Source organism: Oncorhynchus masou, chromosome 27, assembly GCF_036934945.1.
Source record: "Oncorhynchus masou masou isolate Uvic2021 chromosome 27, UVic_Omas_1.1, whole genome shotgun sequence".
In the NCBI taxonomy this organism is placed as follows: Eukaryota; Metazoa; Chordata; class Actinopteri; order Salmoniformes; family Salmonidae; genus Oncorhynchus; species Oncorhynchus masou.
In genome coordinates, this window is record NC_088238.1 from 51,754,668 (window position 1) to 51,774,713 (window position 20,046).

Consider the following 20,046-nt stretch of genomic DNA (forward strand, 5'->3'; position numbering starts at 1 on the left):
GTACTACACCACCAAGTAATACAGTTAGCTGTTACTGTTGTACTACACCACCAAGAAATACAGTTAGCTATTACTGTAGTACTACAACACCAAGCAATACAGTTAGCTGTTACTGTTGTTGTACTACACCACCAAGCAATACAGTTAGCTGTTACTATTGTTGTACTACACCACCAAGCAATACAGTTAGCTGTTACTGTTTTTGTAATACACCACCAAGTAATACAGTTAGCTGTTACTGTTGTTGTACTACACCACCAAGTAATACAGTTAGCTGTTACTGTTGTTGTACTACACCACCAAGTAATACAGCTAGCTGTTACTGTCGTTGTACTACACCACCAAGTAATACAGTTAGCTGTTACTGTTGTACTACACCACCAAGTAATACAGTTAGCTATTACTGTTGTTGTACTACACCACCAAGTAATACAGTTAGCTGTTACTGTTGTACTACACCACCAAGCAATACAGTTAGCTGTTACTATTGTTGTACTACACCACCAAGTAATACAGTTAGCTATTACTGTTGTTGTACTACACCACCAAGTAATACAGTTAGCTGTTACTGTTGTTGTACTACACCACCAAGCAATACAGTTAGCTGTTACCGTTGTACGACAACACCAAGCAATACAGTTAGCTGTTATAGTTGTACTACACCACCAAGTAATACAGTTAGCTGTTACTGTTGTACTACACCACCAAGAAATACAGTTAGCTATTACTGTAGTACTACAACACCAAGCAATACAGTTAGCTGTTACTGTTGTTGTACTACACCACCAAGCAATACAGTTAGCTGTTACTATTGTTGTACTACACCACCAAGCAATACAGTTAGCTGTTACCGTTGTACGACAAGCAATACAGTTAGCTGTTACTGTTTTTGTAATACACCACCAAGTAATACAGTTAGCTGTTACTGTTGTTGTACTACACCACCAAGTAATACAGTTAGCTGTTACTGTTGTTGTACTACACCACCAAGTAATACAGCTAGCTGTTACTGTCGTTGTACTACACCACCAAGTAATACAGTTAGCTGTTACTGTTGTACTACACCACCAAGTAATACAGTTAGCTATTACTGTTGTTGTACTACACCACCAAGTAATACAGTTAGCTGTTACTGTTGTACTACACCACCAAGTAATACAGTTAGCTGTTACTGTTGTTGTACTACACCACCAAGTAATACATCTAGCTGTTACTGTTGTTGTACTACACCACCAAGTAATACAGTTAGCTGTTACTGTTGTTGTACTACACCACCAAGTAATACAGCTAGCTGTTACTTTTGTTGTACTACACCACCAAGTAATAGTTAGCTGTTACTGTTGTACTACACCACCAAGTAATACAGTTAGCTATTACTGTTGTTGCACTACACCACCAAGCAATATAGTTAGCTGTTACTGTTGTACTACACCACCAAGTAATACAGTTAGCTATTACTGTTGTTGTACTACACCACCAAGCAATACAGTTAGCTATTACTGTTGTTGCACTACACCACCAAGCAATATAGTTAGCTGTTACTGTTGTACTACACCACCAAGCAATACAGTTAGCTGTTACTGTTGTACTCCACTACCAAGTAATACAGTTAGCTGTTGCTGTTGTTGTACTAAACCACCAAGCAATACAGTTAGCTGTTACTGTTGTACTACACCACCAAGTAATACAGTTAGCTGTTACTGTTGTACTACACCACCAAGTAATACAGTTAGCTGTTACTGTTGTTGTACTATACCACCAAGCAATAAAGTTAGCTGTTACTGTTGTACTACACCACCAAGCAATACAGTTAGCTGTTACTGTTGTACTACACCACCAAGTAATACAGTTAGCTGTTACTGTTGTACTACACCACCAAGTAATACAGTTAGCTATTACTGTTGTTGTACTACACCACCAAGCAATACAGTTAGCTATTACTGTTGTTGCACTACACCACCAAGCAATATAGTTAGCTGTTACTGTTGTACTACACCACCAAGTAATACAGTTAGCTGTTACTGTTTACTGCAATTGCTATTACTGTTGTTGCACTACACCACCAAGCAATACAGTTAGCTGTTACTGTTGTTGTACACCACCAAGTAATACAGTTAGCTGTTACTGTTGTTGTACTACACCACCAAGCAATACAGTTAGCTGTTACTGTTGTTGTACTACACCACCAAGCAATACAGTTAGCTGTTACTGTTACTGTTGTACACACACCAAGCAATACAGTTAGCTGTTACTGTTGTTGTACTAAACCACCAAGCAATACAGTTAGCTGTTACTGTTGTACTACACTACCAAGCAATACAGTTAGCTGTTACTGTTGTTGTACTAAACCACCAAGCAATACAGTTAGCTGTTACTATTGTTGTACACCACCAAGTAATACAGTTAGCTATTACTGTTGTTGTACTACACCACCAAGTAATACAGTTAGCTGTTACTGTTGTTGTACTACACCACCAAGCAATACAGTTAGCTGTTACTGTTGTACTACACCACCAAGCAATACAGTTAGCTGTTATGTTGTACTACACCACCAAGTAATACAGTTAGCTGTTACTGTTGTACTACACCACCAAGAAATACAGTTAGCTATTACTGTAGTACTACAACACCAAGCAATACAGTTAGCTGTTACTGTTGTTGTACTACACCACCAAGCAATACAGTTAGCTGTTACTATTGTTGTACTACACCACCAAGCAATACAGTTAGCTGTTACTGTACAACACAAGCAATACAGTTAGCTGTTACTGTTGTTGTACTACACCACCAAGTAATACAGTTAGCTGTTACTGTTGTTGTACTACACCACCAAGTAATACAGTTAGCTGTTACTGTTGTTGTACTACACCACCAAGTAATACAGCTAGCTGTTACTGTTGTTGTACTACACCACCAAGTAATACAGTTAGCTGTTACTGTTGTACTACACCACCAAGTATTACAGTTAGCTATTACTGTTGTTGTACTACACCACCAAGTAATACAGTTAGCTATTACTGTTGTACTACACCACCAAGCAATACAGTTAGCTGTTACTATTGTTGTACTACACCACCAAGTAATACAGTTAGCTGTTACTGTTGTTGTACTACACCACCAAGTAATACAGTTAGCTGTTACTGTTGTTGTACTACACCACCAAGCAATACAGTTAGCTGTTACTGTTGTTGTACAGACAACACCAAGCAATACAGTTAGCTGTTACTGTTGTACTACACCACCAAGCAATACAGTTAGCTGTTACTGTTGTACTACACCACCAAGCAATACAGTTAGCTATTACTGTTGTACTACACACCAAGCAATACAGTTAGCTGTTACTGTTGTTGTACTACACCACCAAGCAATACAGTTACACCACCAAGCAATACAGTTAGCTGTTACTATTGTTGTACTACACCACCAAGCAATACAGTTAGCTGTTACCGTTGTACGACAAGCAATACAGTTAGCTGTTACTGTTTTTGTAATACACCACCAAGTAATACAGTTAGCTGTTACTGTTGTTGTACTACACAACCAAGTAATACAGTTAGCTGTTACTGTTGTTGTACTACACCACCAAGTAATACAGCTAGCTGTTACTGTCGTTGTACTACACCACCAAGTAATACAGTTAGCTGTTACTGTTGTACTACACCACCAAGTAATACAGTTAGCTATTACTGTTGTTGTACTACACCACCAAGTAATACAGTTAGCTGTTACTGTTGTACTACACCACCAAGTAATACAGTTAGCTGTTACTGTTGTTGTACTACACCACCAAGTAATACAGTTAGCTGTTACTGTTGTTGTACTACACCACCAAGTAATACAGTTAGCTGTTACTGTTGTTGTACTACACCACCAAGTAATACAGCTAGCTGTTACTTTTGTGTTGTACTACACCACCAAGTAATAGTTAGCTGTTACTGTTGTACTACACCACCAAGTAATACAGCTAGCTGTTACTGTTGTTGTACTACACCACCAAGAAATACAGTTAGCTGTTACTGTTGTACTACACCACCAAGTAATACAGTTAGCTATTACTGTTGTTGTACTACACCACCAAGCAATACAGTTAGCTATTACTGTTGTTGCACTACACCACCAAGCAATATAGTTAGCTGTTACTGTTGTACTACACCACCAAGCAATACAGTTAGCTGTTACTGTTGTACTACACCACCAAGTAATACAGTTAGCTGTTACTGTTGTTGTACTAAACCACCAAGCAATACAGTTAGCTGTTACTGTTGTACTACACCACCAAGTAATACAGTTAGCTGTTACTGTTGTACTACACCACCAAGTAATACAGTTAGCTGTTACTGTTGTTGTACTATACCACCAAGCAATAAAGTTAGCTGTTACTGTTGTACTACACCACCAAGCAATACAGTTAGCTGTTACTGTTGTACTACACCACCAAGTAATACAGTTAGCTGTTACAAGTAATGTTGTACTACACCACCAAGTAATACAGTTAGCTGTTACTGTTGTTGTACTACACCACCAAGCAATACAGTTAGCTATTACTATTGTTGCACTACACCACCAAGCAATATAGTTAGCTGTTACTGTTGTACTACACCACCAAGTAATACAGTTAGCTGTTACTGTTGTACTACACCACCAAGCAATACAGTTAGCTGTTACTGTTGTACTCCACTACCAAGCAATACAGTTAGCTGTTGCTGTTGTTGTACTAAACCACCAAGCAATACAGTTAGCTGTTACTGTTGTTGCACTACACCACCAAGTAATACAGTTAGCTGTTACTGTTGTACTACACCACCAAGCAATACAGTTAGCTGTTACTGTTGTACTCCACTACCAAGCAATACAGTTAGCTGTTGCTGTTGTTGTACTAAACCACCAAGCAATACAGTTAGCTGTTACTGTTACTGTTGTACTACACCACCAATTAATACAGTTAGCTGTTACTGTTGTACTACACCACCAAGTAATACAGTTAGCTGTTACTGTTGTTGTGTTACCACCAAGCAATAAAGTTAGCTGTTACTGTTGTACTACACCACCAAGCAATACAGTTAGCTGTTACTGTTGTACTACACCACCAAGTAATACAGTTAGCTGTTACTGTTGTACTACACCACCAAGTAATACAGTTATCTGTTACTGTTGTTGTACTATACCACCAAGCAATAAAGTTAGCTGTTGCTGTTGTTGTACTAAACCACCAAGCAATACAGTTAGCTGTTACTGTTGTACTACACCACCAAGTAATACAGTTAGCTGTTACTGTTGTACTACACCACCAAGTAATACAGTTAGCTATTACTGTTGTTGTACTACACCACCAAGTAATACAGTTAGCTGTTACTGTTGTACCACACCACCAAATAATACAGTTAGCTATTACTGTTGTACTACACCACCAAGCAATGCTGTTACTGTTGTTGTACTACACCACCAAGCAATACAGTTAGCTGTTACTATTGTACTACACCACCAAGCAATACAGTTAGCTGTTACTGTTGTTGTACTAAATCACCAAGCAATACAGTTAGCTATTACTGTTGTTGTACTACACCACCAAGTAATACAGTTAGCTGTTACTGTTGTACTACACCACCAAGCAATACAGTTAGCTGTTACTATTGTTGTACTACACCACCAAGTAATACAGTTAGCTGTTACTGTTGTTGTACTACACCACCAAGTAATACAGTTAGCTGTTACTGTTGTTGTACTACACCACCAAGTAATACAGTTAGCTGTTACTGTTTACTACACCACCAAGCAATACAGTTAGCTGTTACTGTTGTACTACACCACCAAGTAATACAGTTAGCTGTTACTGTTGTACTACACCACCAAGCAATACAGTTAGCTGTTACTGTTGTACTACACCACCAAGCAATACAGTTAGCTGTTACTGTTGTTGTACTACACCACCAAGCAATACAGTTAGCTGTTACTATTGTTGTACTACACCACCAAGCAATACAGTTAGCTGTTACTGTTTACACCACCAAGCAATACAGTTAGCTGTTACTGTTTTTGTAATACACCACCAAGTAATACAGTTAGCTGTTACTATTGTTGTACTACACCACCAGGTAATACAGCTAGCTGTTACTGTTGTTGTACTACACCACCAAGTAATACAGTTAGCTGTTACTGTTGTACTACACCACCAAGTAATACAGTTAGCTGTTACTGTTGTACTACACCACCAAGTAATACAGTTAGCTGTTACTGTTGTTGTACTACACCACCAAGTAATACAGTTAGCTGTTAATACACCACCAAGTAATACAGTTAGCTGTTACTGTTGTTGTACTACACCACCAAGTAATACAGTTAGCTGTTACTGTTGTTGTACTACACCACCAAGTAATACAGTTAGCTGTTACTGTTGTTGTACTACACCACCAAGTAATACAGTTAGATGTTGTTGTTGACTACTACTACACCACCAAGTAATACAGCTAGCTGTTACTTTTGTTGTACTACACCACCAAGTAATAGTTAGCTGTTACTGTTGTACTACACCACCAAGTAATACAGTTAGCTATTAACTACACCACCAAGCAATATAGTTAGCTGTTACTGTTGTACTACACCACCAAGTAATACAGTTAGCTATTACTGTTGTTGTACTACACCACCAAGCAATACAGTTAGCTGTTACTGTTGTTACTACACCACCAAGCAATAAAGTTAGCTATTACTGTTGTACTACACCACCAAGCAATACAGTTAGCTGTTACTGTTGTACTCCACTACCAAGCAATACAGTTCGCTGTTGCTGTTGTTGTACTAAACCACCAAGCAATACAGTTAGCTGTTACTGTTGTACTACACCACCAAGTAATACAGTTAGCTGTTACTGTTGTACTACACCACCAAGTAATACAGTTAGCTGTTACTGTTGTTGTACTATACCACCAAGCAATAAAGTTAGCTGTTACTGTTGTACTACACCACCAAGCAATACAGTTAGCTGTTACTGTTGTACTACACCACCAAGTAATACAGTTAGCTGTTACTGTTGTTCTACACCACCAAGTAATACAGTTAGCTATTACTGTTGTTGTACTACACCACTAAGCAATACAGTTAGCTATTACTATTGTTGCACTACACCACCAAGCAATATAGTTAGCTGTTACTGTTGTACTACACCACCAAGTAATACAGTTAGCTGTTACTGTTGTACTACACCACCAAGCAATACAGTTAGCTGTTACTGTTGTTGTACTACACCACCAAGCAATACAGTTAGCTGTTACTATTGTTGTACTACACCACCAAGCAATACAGTTAGCTGTTACCGTTGTACGACAAGCAATACAGTTAGCTGTTACTGTTTTTGTAATACACCACCAAGTAATACAGTTAGCTGTTACTGTTGTTGTACTACACCACCAAGTAATACAGTTAGCTGTTACTGTTGTACTACACCACCAAGTAATACAGTTAGTTGTACTACACCACCAAGTAATACAGTTAGCTGTTACTGTTGTACTACACCACCAAGTAATACAGTTAGCTATTACTGTTGTTGTACTACACCACCAAGTAATACAGTTAGCTGTTACTGTTGTACTACATCACCAAGTAATACAGTTAGCTGTTACTGTTGTTGTACTACACCACCAAGTAATACAGTTAGCTGTTACTGTTGTTGTACTACACCACCAAGTAATACAGTTAGCTGTTACTGTTGTTGTACTACACCACCAAGTAATACAGTTAGCTGTTACTGTTGTTGTACTACACCACCAAGTAATAGTTAGCTGTTACTGTTGTACTACACCACCAAGTAATACAGTTAGCTATTACTGTTGTTATTACTACACCACCAAGCAATATAGTTAGCTGTTACTGTTGTACTACACCACCAAGTAATACAGTTAGCTATTACTGTTGTTGTACTACACCACCAAGCAATACAGTTAGCTATTACTGTTGTTGCACTACACCACCAAGCAATATAGTTAGCTGTTACTGTTGTACTACACCACCAAGCAATACAGTTAGCTGTTACTGTTGTACTCCACTACCAAGTAATACAGTTAGCTGTTGCTGTTGTTGTACTAAACCACCAAGCAATACAGTTAGCTGTTACTGTTGTACTACACCACCAAGTAAGTTAGCTGTTACTGTTGTACTACACCACCAAGTAATACAGTTAGCTGTTACTGTTGTACTACACCACCAAGTAATACAGTTAGCTGTTACTGTTGTTGTACTATACCACCAAGCAATAAAGTTAGCTGTTACTGTTGTACTACACCACCAAGCAATACAGTTAGCTGTTACTGTTGTACTACACCACCAAGTAATACAGTTAGCTGTTACTGTTGTACTACACCACCAAGTAATACAGTTAGCTATTACTGTTGTTGTACTACACCACCAAGCAATACAGTTAGCTATTACTATTGTTGCACTACACCACCAAGCAATATAGTTAGCTGTTACTGTTGTACTACACCACCAAGTAATACAGTTAGCTGTTACTGTTGTACTACACCACCAAGCAATACAGTTAGCTGTTACTGTTGTACTCCACTACCAAGCAATACAGTTAGCTGTTGCTGTTGTTGTACTAAACCACCAAGCAATACAGTTAGCTGTAACTGTTGTTGCACTACACCACCAAGTAATACAGTTAGCTGTTACTGTTGTACTACACCACCAAGCAATACAGTTAGCTGTTACTGTTGTACTCCACTACCAAGCAATACAGTTAGCTGTTGCTGTTGTTGTACTAAACCACCAAGCAATACAGTTAGCTGTTACTGTTGTACTACACCACCAATTAATACATTTAGCTGTTACTGTTGTACTACACCACCAAGTAATACAGTTAGCTGTTACTGTTGTTGTACAATACCACCAAGCAATAAAGTTAGCTGTTACTGTTGTACTACACCACCAAGCAATACAGTTAGCTGTTACTGTTGTACTACACCACCAAGTAATACAGTTAGCTGTTACTGTTGTACTACACCACCAAGTAATACAGTTATCTGTTACTGTTGTTGTACTATACCACCAAGCAATAAAGTTAGCTGTTGCTGTTGTTGTACTAAACCACCAAGCAATACAGTTAGCTGTTACTGTTGTACTACACCACCAAGTAATACAGTTAGCTGTTACTGATGTACTACACCACCAAGTAATACAGTTAGCTATTACTGTTGTTGTACTACACCACCAAGTAATACAGTTAGCTGTTACTGTTGTACCACACCACCAAATAATACAGTTAGCTATTACTGTTGTACTACACCACCAAGCAATGCTGTTACTGTTGTTGTACTACACCACCAAGCAATACAGTTAGCTGTTACTATTGTACTACACCACCAAGCAATACAGTTAGCTGTTACTGTTGTTGTACTAAATCACCAAGCAATACAGTTAGCTGTTACTGTTGTACTACACCACCAAGCAATACAGTTAGCTGTTACTGTTGTACTACACAACCAAGCAATACAGTTAGCTGTTACTGTTGTACTACACTACCAAGCAATACAGTTAGATGTTGCTGTTGTACTACACAACCAAGCAATACAGTTAGCTGTTACTGTTGTTGTACTAAACCACCAAGCAATACAGTTAGCTGTTACTGTTGTACTACACCACCAAGTAATACAGTTAGCTGTTACTGTTGTACTACACCACCAAGTAATACAGTTAGCTATTACTGTTGTTGTACTACACCACCAAGTAATACAGTTAGCTGTTACTGTTGTACTACACCACCAAGTAATACAGTTAGCTATTACTGTTGTACTACACCACCAAGCAATGCTGTTACTGTTGTTGTACTACACCACCAAGTAATACAGTTAGCTATTACTGTTGTTGTACTACACCACCAAGTAATACAGTTAGCTGTTACTATTGTACTCCACTACCAAGTAATACAGTTAGCTGTTGCTGTTGTTGTACTAAACCACCAAGCAATACAGTTAGCTGTTACTGTTGTACTACACCACCAAGCAATACAGTTAGCTGTTACTGTTGTACTACACCACCGAGTAATACAGTTAGCTATTACTGTTGTTGTACTACACCACCAAGTAATACAGTTAGCTGTTACTGTTGTTGTACTACACCACCAAGCAATACAGTTAGCTGTTACCGTTGTACGACAACACCAAGCAATACAGTTAGCTGTTATAGTTGTACTACACCACCAAGTAATACAGTTAGCTGTTACTGTTGTACTACACCACCAAGAAATACAGTTAGCTATTACTGTAGTACTACACCACCAAGTAATACAGTTAGCTATTACTGTTGTTGTACTACACCACCAAGTAATACAGTTAGCTGTTACTGTTGTTGTACTACACCACCAAGCAATACAGTTAGCTATTACTGTTGTTGTACTACACCACCAAGTAATACAGTTAGCTGTTACTGTTGTTGTACTACACCACCAAGCAATACAGTTAGCTATTACTGTTGTTGTACTACACCACCAAGCAATACAGTTAGCTGTTACTGTTGTTGTACTACACCACCAAGCAATAAAGTTAGCTGTTACTGTTGTACTACACCACCAAGCAATACAATTAGCTGTTACTGTTGTACTACATTACCTAGTAATACAGTTAGCTGTTACTGTTGTACTAAACCACCAAGCAATACAGTTAGCTGTTACTGTTGTACTACAGCACCAAGCAATACAGTTAGCTGTTACTGTTGTACTCCACTACCAAGCAATACAGTTAGTTGTTACTGATGTACTCCACTACCAAGCAATACAGTTCGCTGTTGCTGTTGTTGTACTAAACCACCAAGCAATACAGTTAGCTGTTACTGTTGTACTACACCACCAAGTAATACAGTTAGCTGTTACTGTTGTACTACACCACCAAGTAATACAGTTAGCTATTACTGTTGTTGTACTACACCACCAAGTAATACAGTTAGCTGTTACTGTTGTACTACACCACCAAGAAATACAGTTATCTATTACTGTAGTACTACACCACCAAGTAATACAGTTAGCTATTACTGTTGTTGTACTACACCACCTAGCAATACAGTTAGCTGTTACTGTTGTTGTACTACACCACCAAGTAATACAGTTAGCTGTTACTGTTGTTGTACTACACCACCAAGCAATACAGTTAGCTATTACTGTTGTTGTACTACACCACCAAGTAATACAGTTAGCTGTTACTGTTGTTGTACTACACCACCAAGCAATACAGTTAGGTATTACTGTTGTTGTACTACACCACCAAGCAATACAGTTAGCTATTACTGTTGTTGTACTACACCACCAAGTAATACAGTTAGCTGTTACTGTTGTAGTACTACACCACCAAGCAATAAAGTTAGCTATTACTGTTGTACTACACCACCAAGCAATACAGTTAGCTGTTACTGTTGTACTCCACTACCAAGCAATACAGTTCGCTGTTGCTGTTGTTGTGTACTCCACTACCAAGCAATACAGTTCGCTGTTGCTGTTGTTGTACTAAACCACCAAGCAATACAGTTAGCTGTTACTGTTGTACTACACCACCAAGTAATACAGTTAGCTGTTACTGTTGTACTACACCACCAAGTAATACAGTTAGCTATTACTGTTGTTGTACTACACCACCAAGTAATACAGTTAGCTGTTACTGTTGTACTACACCACCAAGTAATACAGTTAGCTATTACTGTTGTACTACAACACCAAACAATGCTGTTACTGTTGTTGTACTACACCACCAAGCAATACAGTTAGCTGTTACTATTGTACTACACCACCAAGTAATACAGTTAGCTGTTACTGTTGTACTACACCACCAAGTAATACAGTTAGCTATTACTGTTGTTGTACTACACCACCAAGTAATACAGTTAGCTGTTACTGTTGTACTACACCACCAAGTAATACAGTTAGCTATTACTGTTGTACTACAACACCAAACAATGCTGTTACTGTTGTTGTACTAAACCACCAAGCAATACAGTTAGCTGTTACTGTTGTTGTACTACATCACCAAGTAATACAGTTAGCTGTTACTGTTGTTGTACTACACCACCAAGTAATACAGTTAGCTGTTACTGTTGTTGTACTACACCACCAAGTAATACAGTTAGCTGTTACTGTTGTTGTACTACACCACCAAGTAATACAGTTAGCTGTTACTGTTGTACTACACCACCAAGTATTACAGTTAGCTATTACTGTTGTTGTACTACACCGCCAAGCAATACAGTTAGCTATTACTGTTGTTGCACTACACCACCAAGCAATATAGTTAGCTGTTACTGTTGTACTATACCACCAAGCAATATAGTTAGCTGTTAATGTTGTTGTACTACACCACCAAGCAATACAGTTAGATGTAACTGTTGTTGCACTACACCACCAAGCAATACAGTTAGCTGTTACTGTTGTTGTACTACACCACCAAGTAATACAGTTAGCTGTTACTGTTGTACTACACCACCAAGTAATACAGTTAGCTGTTACTGTTGTTGTACTACACCACCAAGCAATACAGTTAGCTGTTACTGTTGTACTACACCACCAAGCAATACAGTTAGCTGTTACTGTTGTTGTACTACAACACCAAGCAATACAGTTAGCTGTTACTGTTGTTGTACTACACCACCAAGCAATACAGTTAGCTGTTACTGTTGTGCTACACAACCAAGCAATACAGTTAGCTGTTACTGTTTTACTTCACTACCAAGCAATACAGTTAGCTGTTACTGTTGTACTCCACTACCAAGCAATACAGTTAGCTATTACTGTTGTTGTACTACACCACCAAGTAATACAGTTAGCGATTACTGTTGTACTACAACACCAAGCAATACAGTTAGCTGTTACTGTTGTTGTACTACACCACCAAGCAATACAGTTAGCTGTTACTATTGTAGTACACCACCAAGCAATACAGTTAGCTCTTACTGTTGTTGTACTACACCACCAAGTAATACAGTTAGCTGTTACTGTTGTTGTACTACACCACCAAGTAATACAGTTAGCTGTTACTGTTGTTGTACTACACCACCAAGTAATACAGTTAGCTGTTACTGTTGTTGTACTACACCACCAAGTAATACAGTTAGCTGTTACTGTTGTTGTACTACACCACCAAGCAATACAGTTAGCTGTTACTGTTGTACTACACCACCAAGCAATACAGTTAGCTGTTACTGTTGTACTACATTACCAAGTAATACAGTTAGCTGTTGCTGTTGTTGTACTAAACCACCAAGCAATACAGTTAGCTGTTACTGTTGTACTACACCACCAAGCAATACAGTTAGCTGTTACTGTTGTACTACACAACCAAGCAATACAGTTAGCTGTTACTGTTGTACTCCACTACCAAGCAATACAGTTAGTTGTTACTGTTGTACTCCACTACCAAGCAATACAGTTAGCTGTTGCTGTTGTTGTACTAAACCACCAAGCAATACAGTTAGCTGTTACTGTTGTACTACACCACCAAGTAATACAGTTAGCTGTTACTGTTGTACTACACCACCAAGTAATACAGTTAGCTATTACTGTTGTTGTACTACACCACCAAGTAATACAGTTAGCTGTTACTGTTGTACTACACCACCAAGTAATACAGTTAGCTATTACTGTTGTACTACAACACCAAACAATGCTGTTACTGTTGTTGTACTACACCACTAAGCACTACAGTTAGCTGTTACTGTTGTACTACACCACCAAGTAATACAGTTAGCTATTACTGTTGTTGTACTACACCACCAAGCAATACAGTTAGCTATTACTGTTGTTGCACTACACCACCAAGCAATATAGTTAGCTGTTACTGTTGTACTATACCACCAAGCAATATAGTTAGCTGTTACTGTTGTTGTACTACACCACCAAGCAATACAGTTAGATGTAACTGTTGTTGCAATACACCACCAAGTAATACAGTTAGCTGTTACTCTTGTACTACACCACCAAGTAATACAGTTAGCTGTTACTGTTGTTGTACTACACCACCAAGCAATACAGTTAGCTGTTACTATTGTACTACACCATCAAGCAATACAGTTAGCTGTTACTGTTGTTGTACTACACCACCAAGCAATACAGTTAGCTGTTACTGTTGTACTACACAACCAAGCAATACAGTTAGCTGTTACTGTTGTACTTCACCACCAAGTAATACAGTTAGCTATTACTGTTGTTGTACTACACCACCAAGCAATACAGTTAGCTGTTACTGTTGTACTACTGTTGTTCCACTACCAAGCAATACAGTTAGCTGTTACTGTTGTACTCCACTACCAAGCAATACAGTTAGCTGTTACTGTTGTACTACACCACCAAGCAATACAGTTAGCTGTTACTGTTGTTGTACTACACCACCAAGCAATATAGTTAGCTGTTACTGTTTGTTGTACTACACCACCAAGTAATACAGTTAGCTGTTACTGTTGTTGTACTACACCACCAAGTAATACAGTTAGCTGTTACTGTTGTTGTACTACACCACCAAGTAATACAGTTAGCTGTTACTGTTGTTGTACTACACCACCAAGTAATACAGTTAGCTGTTACTGTTGTACTACACCACCAAGCAATACAGTTAGCAATTACTGTTGTTGCACTACACCACCAAGCAATATAGTTAGCTGTTACTGTTGTACTACACCACCAAGCAATATAGTTAGCTGTTACTGTTGTTGTACTACACCACCAAGCAATACAGTTAGATGTAACTGTTGTTGCACTACACCACCAAGTAATACAGTTAGCTGTTACTGTTGTACTACACGACCAAGCAATACAGTTAGCTGTTACTGTTGTACTACACCACCAAGTAATAAAGTTAGCTGTTACTGTTGTACTACACCACCAAGCAATACAGTTAGCTGTTACTGTTGTACTACACGACCAAGCAATACAGTTAGCTGTTACTGTTGTACTACACCACCAAGCAATACAGTTAGCTGTTACTGTTGTTGTACTACACCACGAAGCAATAAAGTTAGCTGTTACTGTTGTACTACACCACCAAGCAATACAGTTAGCTGTTACTGTTGTACTCCACTACCAAGCAATACAGTTAGCTGTTACTGTTGTACTACATTACCAAGTAATACAGTTAGCTGTTGCTGTTGTTGTACTAAACCACCAAGCAATACAGTTAGCTGTTACTGTTGTACTACACCACCAAGCAATACAGTTAGCTGTTACCGTTGTATGACAACACCAAGCAATACAGTTAGCTGTTACTGTTGTTGTACTACACCACCAAGTAATACAGTTAGCTGTTACTGTTGTTGTACTACACCACCAAGCAATACAGTTAGCTGTTACTGTTGTACTACACAACCAAGCAATACAGTTAGCTGTTACTGTTTTACTTCACTACCAAGCAATACAGTTAGCTGTTACTGTTGTACTCCACTACCAAGCAATACAGTTAGCTATTACTGTTGTTGTACTACACCACCAAGTAATACAGTTAGCGATTACTGTTGTACTACAACACCAAGCAATACAGTTAGCTGTTACTGTTGTTGTACTACACCACCAAGCAATACAGTTAGCTCTTACTATTGTAGTACACCACCAAGCAATACAGTTAGCTCTTACTGTTGTTGTACTACACCACCAAGTAATACAGTTCGCTGTTACTGTTGTTGTACTACACCACCAAGTAATACAGTTAGCTGTTACTGTTGTTGTACTACACCACCAAGTAATACAGTTAGCTGTTACTGTTGTTGTACTACACCACCAAGTAATACAGCTAGCTGTTACTGTTGTTGTACTACACCACCAAGTAATACAGTTAGCTGTTACTGTTGTACTACACCACCAAGCAATACAGTTAGCTGTTACTGTTGTTGTACTACACCACCAAGTAATACAGCTAGCTGTTACTGTTGTTGTACTACACCACCAAGCAATACAGTTAGCTGTTACTATTGTACTACACCACCAAGTAATACAGTTAGCTGTTACTGTTGTACTACACCACCAAGTAATACAGTTAGCTATTACTGTTGTTGTACTACACCACCAAGTAATACAGTTAGCTGTTACTGTTGTACTACACCACCAAGTAATACAGTTAGCTATTACTGTTGTACTACAACACCAAACAATGCTGTTACTGTTGTTGTACTAAACCACCAAGCAATACAGTTAGCTGTTACTATTGTACTACACCACCAAGTAATACAGTTAGCTGTTACTGTTGTACTACATCACCAAGTAATACAGCTAGCTGTTACTGTTGTTGTACTACACCACCAAGTAATACAGTTAGCTATTACTGTTGTTGTACTACACCACCAAGCAATACAGTTAGCTATTACTGTTGTTGTACTACACCACCAAGCAATATAGTTAGCTGTTACTGTTGTACTACACCACCAAGCAATACAGTTAGCTGTTACTGTTGTTGTACTACACCACCAAGTAATACAGTTAGCTGTTACTGTTGTACTACACCACCAAGTAATACAGTTAGCTGTTACTGTTGTTGTACTACACCACCAAGCAATACAGTTAGCTGTTACTGTTGTACTCCACTACCAAGCAATACAGTTAGCTGTTACTGTTGTACTCCACTACCAAGTAATACAGTTAGCTGTTACTGTTGTACTAAACCACCAAGCAATACAGTTAGCTGTTACTGTTGTACTACAGCACCAAGCAATACAGTTAGCTGTTACTGTTGTACTCCACTACCAAGCAATACAGTTAGTTGTTACTGATGTACTCCACTACCAAGCAATACAGTTCGCTGTTGCTGTTGTTGTACTAAACCACCAAGCAATACAGTTAGCTGTTACTGTTGTACTACACCACCAAGTAATACAGTTAGCTGTTACTGTTGTACTACACCACCAAGTAATACAGTTAGCTGTTACTGTTGTTGTACTACACCACCAAGTAATACAGTTAGCTGTTACTGTTGTTGTACTACACCACCAAGCAATAAAGTTAGCTGTTACTGTTGTACTACACCACCAAGCAATACAGTTAGCTGTTACTGTTGTACTCCACTACCAAGCAATACAGTTAGCTGTTACTGTTGTACTACATTACCAAGTAATACAGTTAGCTGTTGCTGTTGTTGTACTAAACCACCAAGCAATACAGTTAGCTGTTACTGTTGTACTACACCACCAAGCAATACAGTTAGCTGTTACCGTTGTATGACAACACCAAGCAATACAGTTAGCTGTTACTGTTGTTGTACTACACCACCAAGTAATACAGTTAGCTGTTACTGTTGTTGTACTACACCACCAAGTAATATAGTTAGCTGTTACTGTTGTTGTACTACACCACCAAGTAATACAGCTAGCTGTTACTGTTGTTGTACTACACCACCAAGTAATACAGTTAGCTATTACTGTTGTTGTACTACACCACCAACTAATAAAGTTAGCTGTTACTGTTGTACTACACCACCAAGCAATACAGTTAGCTGTTACTGTTGTACTACACGACCAAGCAATAGAGTTAGCTGTTACTGTTGTACTACACCACCAAGCAATACAGTTAGCTGTTACTGTTGTTGTACTACACCACCAAGCAATAAAGTTAGCTGTTACTGTTGTACTACAACACCAAGCAATACAGTTAGCTGTTAATGTTGTACTCCACTACCAAGCAATACAGTTAGCTGTTACTATTGTACTACACCACCAAGCAATACAGTTAGCTGTTACTGTTGTACTACATTACCAAGTAATACAGTTAGCTGTTGCTGTTGTTGTACTAAACCACCAAGCAATACAGTTAGCTGTTACTGTTGTACTACACCACCAAGCAATACAGTTAGCTGTTACCGTTGTATGACAACACCAAGCAATACAGTTAGCTGTTACTGTTGTTGTACTACACCACCAAGTAATACAGTTAGCTGTTACTGTTGTTGTACTACACCACCAAGTAATATAGTTAGCTGTTACTGTTGTTGTACTACACCACCAAGTAATACAGCTAGCTGTTACTGTTGTTGTACTACACCACCAAGTAATACAGTTAGCTATTACTGTTGTTGTACTACACCACCAAGCAATACAGTTAGCTATTACTGTTGTTGTACTACACCACCAAGCAATATAGTTAGCTGTTACTGTTGTACTACACCACCAAGCAATACAGTTAGCTGTTACTGTTGTTGTACTACACCACCAAGTAATACAGTTAGCTGTTACTGTTGTACTACACCACCAAGTAATACAGTTAGCTGTTACTGTTGTTGTACTACACCACCAAGCAATACAGTTAGCTGTTACTGTTGTACAGTTAGCTGTTACACTACCAAGCAATACAGTTAGCTGTTACTGTTGTACTCCACTACCAAGCAATACAGTTAGCTGTTACTGTTGTACTAAACCACCAAGCAATACAGTTAGCTGTTACTGTTGTACTACACCACCAAGTAATACAGTTAGCTGTTACTGTTGTGTACTACACCACCAAGTAATACAGTTAGCTGTTACTGTTGTTGTACTACACCACCAAGTAATACAGTTAGCTGTTACTGTTGTACTACACCACCAAGTATTACAGTTAGCTATTACTGTTGTTGTACCACCAAGCAATACAGTTAGCTATTACTGTTGTTGCACTACACCACCAAGCAATATAGTTAGCTGTTACTGTTGTACTATACCACCAAGCAATACAGTTAGCTGTTATGTTGTTGTACTACACCACCAAGCAATACAGTTAGCTGTTACTGTTGTTGTACTACACCACCAAGCAATACAGTTAGTTAGTTGTACTACACCACCAAGTAATACAGTTACTGTTTGTTGTACTACACCACCAAGTAATACAGTTAGCTGTTACTGTTGTACTACACCACCAAGTAATACAGTTAGCTATTACTGTTGTTGTACTACACCACCAAGCAATACAGTTAGCTGTTACTATTGTACTACACCATCAAGCAATACAGTTAGCTGTTACTGTTGTTGTACTACAACACCAAGCAATACAGTTAGCTGTTACTGTTGTTGTACTACACCACCAAGCAATACAGTTAGCTGTTACTGTTGTGCTACACAACCAAGCAATACAGTTAGCTGTTACTGTTACCAAGCAATACAGTTAGCTGTTACTGTTGTACTCCACTACCAAGCAATACAGTTAGCTATTACTGTTTTTGTACTACACCACCAAGTAATACAGTTAGCTGTTACTGTTGTTGTACTACACCACCAAGCAATACAGTTAGCTGTTACTGTTGTACTACACGACCAAGCAATACAGTTAGCTGTTACTGTTGTACTACACCACCAAGCAATACAGTTAGCTGATACTGTTGTTGTACTACACCACCAAGCAATAAAGTTAGCTGTTACTGTTGTACTACACCACCAAGCAATACAGTTAGCTGTTAATGTTGTACTCCACTACCAAGCAATACAGTTAGCTGTTACTATTGTACTACACCACCAAGCAATACAGTTAGCTGTTACTGTTGTACTACACCACCAAGTAATACAGTTAGCTGTTACTGTTGTTGTACTACACCACCAAGTAATACAGTTAGCTGTTACTGTTGTACTACACCACCAAGCAATACAGTTAGCTGTTACTATTGTTGTACTACACCACCAAGTAATACAGTTAGCTGTTACTGTTGTTGTACTACACCACCAAGTAATACAGTTAGCTGTTACTGTTGTTGTACTACACCACCAAGCAATACAGTTAGCTGTTACTGTTGTTGTACTACAACACCAAGCAATACAGTTAGCTGTTACTGTTGTTGTACTACACCACCAAGCAATACAGTTAGCTGTTACTGTTGTACTGAAATACAGTTAGCTGTTACTGTTGTACTACAACACCAAGCAATACAGTTAGCTGTTACTGTTGTTGTACTACACCACCAAGCAATACAGTTAGCTGTTACTGTTGTGCTACACAACCAAGCAATACAGTTAGCTGTTACTGTCGACAAGCAATACAGTTAGCTGTTACTGTTTTTACTACACCACCAAGTAATACAGTTAGCTGTTACTATTGTTGTACTACACCACCAGGTAATACAGCTAGCTGTTACTGTTGTTGTA